Below are 5,253 nucleotides of genomic sequence, written 5' to 3' on the forward strand. Positions count from 1 at the left end.
ATAGGAATCGTGCACTGGCTTGGATTCTTTCCTTCCTTGGACTGGAGAGGAAGATCTGCATCGCTTCTGAATCCACTATAAATCCGAGGAATTTTCTTCAGGTGGATGGAACGATTTCGGACTTCTCCCAATTGATAATCCTAACTCCTGTAGGAAGTTGATGGCAAGGTTGAGCTGCTGGAGGAGAGCAGCAGGAGACTGAGCTTTCAGTAGCCAGTCGTCTAGATAAGGGACGATGAAAAGACCCTGAAGTCTGAGGGCCGCGGCGACCGGAGAAATCACCTTGGTGAATACCAGTGGGGCGGATGTGATGCCGAATGGCAGAGCTGTGAATTGATAGTGCTCCCTGTGGCCGGCCATAGCGACGGCAATCCTGAGGAACTTCCTGTGGAAATGAGCAATGGGGACATGTAGATAGGCGTCCTTCAAATCGAGGGTAACCATCACCTCTCCTGGCTGAAGAAACACAGCCACGGAATCCACGGTTTCCATTCGAAATGACCTCTTCCTGATAAACCGATTGAGGTACCTCAGATCTATTATCATCCTCCAGCCCCCGGTGAACTTGGGGACCAGAAAGACGGGGGAGTAGACTCCCAGACCGAGGTCTGAGGCTGGTACCTTCTCCAGGGCGCCCTTGGTAACATATTCGGCAACCAAGGCTTCTAGACTGGCCTGCTGAGAAGGTGGAAGAGTTCGGGTGGAAACGAACCGATCTGGAGGTGGAAGATGAAAGTCGATGTGATACCCATGTTGTATGATCTTCAACACCCATGGGTCTTGGATATGGGTGAACCATGCTCTGGAAAAGGAGGAAAGACGTCCTCCCACAGGAAGGGGGGCCACAGGGAGCTGCCCCACGTCAAAACTCAGGCTTCCTCTTGGTGTCCTCCTTGGAAGCGCCACGACCAGCTCCCCTAGGGCGATATCTAAAACGCCGTTGTTGGGAAGGGCGTCTATAATTAGAGGAAGAACCTCTGCCTCTAGGGGGAGCACGTCTGCCCCTGGATGCTTGAGGTAGGGACCTTCCCCTACCTTCAGCTAATCCCTCCATAATGGCGTCTAAGCTTTGGCCAGACACCCTTCCCGGCTCAAAGGGGAGAGCACAGAGTGCTGCTTTAGACGCAAAATCTGCCCGCCAAGGCTTTAGCCAAAGGGGTCTACGGGCCGCAGTAGACAACGCCATAGATTTGGCAGAGATTTTAAATTGATGGCAGGAGGATTCCGCCAAATAATCTGCAGCCCTATGAACTCTTTTCATAGAGGCCAGAATCTCATCTCTGTCTATGCCCAAGTCTATATCCCGCTCCAAGGCGGCTAAGCGGTTGCGGAAAAAGTCACCAACCATAGAGGAGGCTATGGCCACAGAGGCTTGCGCGGAGGAAGCTGAGTAGACCTTCTTCAGAACGGAGTCCGCCCTACGATCCAGAGGGTCCTGAAGATTTGAACCATCTTCCAAGGGCACCAGGTTCTGCGGGACAGCTTTGCTACGGCCAAATCCACCTTCGGGGGAGGCCCCCAGGAATCCCACTTGAAGATCCTGGAAAGTGAATGTCCTTTCTCTGGCTGTTTCCACTGCTGCACCATAAGGTCGGTCAGCGTGGCGTCCGCATGGAAGGCAATATGTCCCCCAGAGGCAGACGTGGAGGCTTCCCCGTCAACATCTCGGCCCACTGTAGACCGGATGGACTTCAGCAGCCTGCCCGTTTGTTCATAATGGAACGCAGTTCTGCTGGAATAACTGAGTCGTCCTCGGAGGAATCATCCTCTGCCACCCGCAGGTGTTACAAGGGGGGGGGGGGAGAGACGAGGAACGGAGCTCAGAGCATGGTCTCCTGGTGAGCTGAGACAAGGTGCAATGGATCCCTTTGAGGGAATCATCCTGCAAAACAAAAAGGAGAGTACAAGCAAGGGAAAAACTATTTACCCAAGCGATGCCCAAACTCACCATCTCCTTGACCCATGCCATCATATCTCTGGGAGAGGGCTCCACAGGTGGAGGACCTCTGCACCCGCGACAACGGGCCCACTCATAGCCTGAAAATAGGCAAGTTATAGGACCAGTAGTACCCCGCAGGGCACAACCTTTCAAGCCGCTACCTACCATCAGGGAACGGTGTGTCGCAATCGAAGCAGGAAAGATGTTTCCTCTTGGAAGAGGTTTTCCTCCTACCATCCCCAGGAGGGGTAGTAGAGGATGACATATCCTACAGAGAGAGATAATAGACCATGCAACACTGTCACCATGACATCATACCAGCTTTTTTAAAAAAAGGGTAAATCTTACCAGGTCCTGTAGACCGGACAGAGAGGTGACTTGGCGCCCAACGTGCGACTCGAACCCACGACCTTGAGATTAAGAGTCTCATGCTCTACCGACTGAGCTAGCCGGGCTGGCACTGTGAACAGGATCTGAACCTGTGCGGGGAGACCCCATTGGATTTCGAGTCCAAAACCTTAACCACTCGGCCATCACAGCCGGTTCCCAATAAAGTTTGCAAACTGGAAAAGAGTTCAAGATCAATGAACACCACAATCGCACGCCTTCAGCAGATACTGCAGGAAGGTCTCTGACACCAGGCCAGCCAGCCTCTTAATTCTGGCCGGCTGGAAGTGGGCGGAGCCACAATCAAAGCAGGTGAGGCAGCCTGCCCAGACAACTAACCCTGTAATCAGGGGTCTGCAAAGATATACATTCCCCCCCACCAAGAGGCCCTTAACACGGGCACTTACCCCCACATCTCCCCGTCTTTTCCGGCCTTTAATAAGGCCTGAATCTTCCCTGAGTGAGCGGCCGCCAGCGCCAGGCCGTTGCCATGGCGCTATGATACTTCCGGCGAAACCGGAAGTGCGCGCTTACAGCGGCCGGCGGGGAACAGGATACACAACAGTGTGGTTCCACCCGCCGGCAGTCCGCGCGGCCACCAGAGGCGGCATGCGGAGTCCCCGGACTCTCACCAAAATGTCAGGTAAGTCACAAGGAGCAGGGGAAGCGGAGGAGAGGGGGGGCAGGGGGGATAGAGGGGGGTAGCCACACATGGCTAACAAGCACCTTCTCCCCGCAGGGCACAGAAGGTGACAAGAAGAAAACAACCGCTCAGGAGGTGAGTGATCCTGCTGAGCTTCTCAAAGAGGACACAAGTCCTCCCACCTGTCCTCTGTCCACACAGGACAGAAAAAAACACGCAGAGGGGAGGTTCTTGTGCCCTCTTATAGGGCCTGCCACGCATTTGATTGGCTAATTAAATATCCGCCTGTCCTACCAGCACACAGGGGCAGAAATACCCCACATTGTGCCGCTGTTGAGGACGACAGGGAACTACTACCATTGTAACAGCCAAAAAAAACCAATCTACATGTTGCAGTTCTAGTCTAATACTCACAGCCCGGGTCATCCTTTTAGTGTTTTTAGTTCTAATGACACAGCTACAAGTATCAGAAGTAAAAGCAGCAGTGATAGTAGCAGTACAGTATCCGGGACAAGAGGAACCAGGAAATTTTCACCTCTCAACAGCAGCCAGAACCACAACAGGCAACTGACACCCAATGGCTGACCCAGCAAATACAGTCGTACTCTCAGTGCACCAATAGTCCAGCAGATAATGGAATTCTGGGCCAATAGGTTGGAGCACTGGAAGAAGTTTGCCATGGGAGTATTATCTTGTTTGACCTTGGGCATAATGGCTGACAGAGTGTCCAGTGCTGCCAGTGATGTTGAAACACCTATGAGAATAAAACTGCCCACGGAAAAAAACTGCTTTTGGCAATATGAATGAGGCATGGATCGGAGGATGTTCACACACCTCTGTTTGATCACTTTTGATAGATTTGTCACTGTCTCCCTGTGTCATGTTTCATTTATTGTACTACTGATGCTGCCTGCTACTCCTAAACTGCTGGACATCATGCCTTGTGGTCTGGTGCATTACATTATTCCATGCTGTAGCGCTGCTTACTTTGCCACAACAACCATTGCCACCATTCAGCTAGACATGTCCTGCGGGCTGGTCCATCATATTGCTCTATACCAGGGGTGGGCAATTAATTTTCCCATGGGGCCACTTGAGAAATTGAAACAGTTCTAGAGGGCTATGCGCGCCGCTGCAAATTTAGCTTCACTCACATGATTGAGAATGGGCGGAGTCAGCATATAGCTGACTCCGCCCATTCTCAATCATTATTTCATATGCCCCCCACACAGTATAATCCTCCTACAGTCACCCGTACACTATATGCCCCCACATTATAATATTTCCCTCCAAATGTCCCACAGTATTAGCTCCCTCTCCTGGTGCCCCAGTTTAAACTGGGGGAAACTAGAGGGGACATTAAACTGGGGCAGCTGGAGGGGGACATTAAACAGTGGAGGTAATTGGAGGGGGCATTAAATTGGGGGGCAAATAGAGGCAGACATGTCCACCTCCAGCTACCCCCCATGGTTTTATATCCTCCTCCAGTTGACCCAGTTTAATGTCACCCTCCATCTGCCCCCTAGTTCAATATCCCCCCTCCATCTGTAGTCAGTTTAACTGCCCCCCTACATCTGCCCCTAGTTCCCCCTCTTGGTCACACATGTTGTCTTTTCTCTCTTCTTTATCATCCAGCAGTCCCCATTGCCGGCAGGTTGCAGTTTTACACTGTCCTGTGTGTCCTGTGCATGTGCATGAGCTGCCACTGGCTAACATTGAAGATACACAGGGGAGTACCTCTGTCCGCTTGGATCATTAAGAAATCGTTTATGGCCTTTGTCTGTTCATACAATTGGTCCAACATATGAAGGATGGAATTCCAACGTGTGGAAATGTTGCATAACACCCTATGTTGGGGGAGGCTGTTCTGCCGTTGCAGCTCAAGGAAGGTGTGCTTGGTGGTGTACGAGTGGCTGAAGTGCATGCAAAGTTTCCTGGTTATTTTTAGGACATCTTGCAGATGGGTAGAAGACTTAAAGGAACGCTTGACAACCAGATTGAACAGGTGCAACAGGCTATTCGTCTCTTACCTTAAGATGGGATCTCCACTGCGCCGTTCCTTAGAAATATCGGTTTTTACCAGTATATAAATTAGTTCTCTCGCAGCAATGGGGGCAGGCCACAGCGCTGAAAATGCGATGAGGGCGTCCCCACTGCTGCTCGAGAACAGGATCCTGCGCTGCCTCTATCTTCTGCCGGATCCTCCCCTTCTTTCTTTCTGACACTAGTAGAGCTGACTGCGCATGCGCCCAATTGCAGCCTCGGAACTATGACTGCACATGCG

The 5,253-nt window shown here is 51.7% G+C and overlaps 1 non-coding gene across 1 annotated transcript; it reads right to left on the minus strand.

Annotated features, from left to right (window-relative positions):
- Positions 1 to 2,397: 2,397 nt before the first annotated feature.
- Positions 2,398 to 2,479, minus strand: TRNAS-CGA (transfer RNA serine (anticodon CGA)). Its single transcript has one exon. It is a non-coding gene; the product is annotated as a tRNA-Ser (tRNA).
- Positions 2,480 to 5,253: the final 2,774 nt, after the last annotated feature.

Source organism: Leptodactylus fuscus, chromosome 5 (assembly GCF_031893055.1).
Source record: "Leptodactylus fuscus isolate aLepFus1 chromosome 5, aLepFus1.hap2, whole genome shotgun sequence".
Taxonomy (NCBI): domain Eukaryota; kingdom Metazoa; phylum Chordata; class Amphibia; order Anura; family Leptodactylidae; genus Leptodactylus; species Leptodactylus fuscus.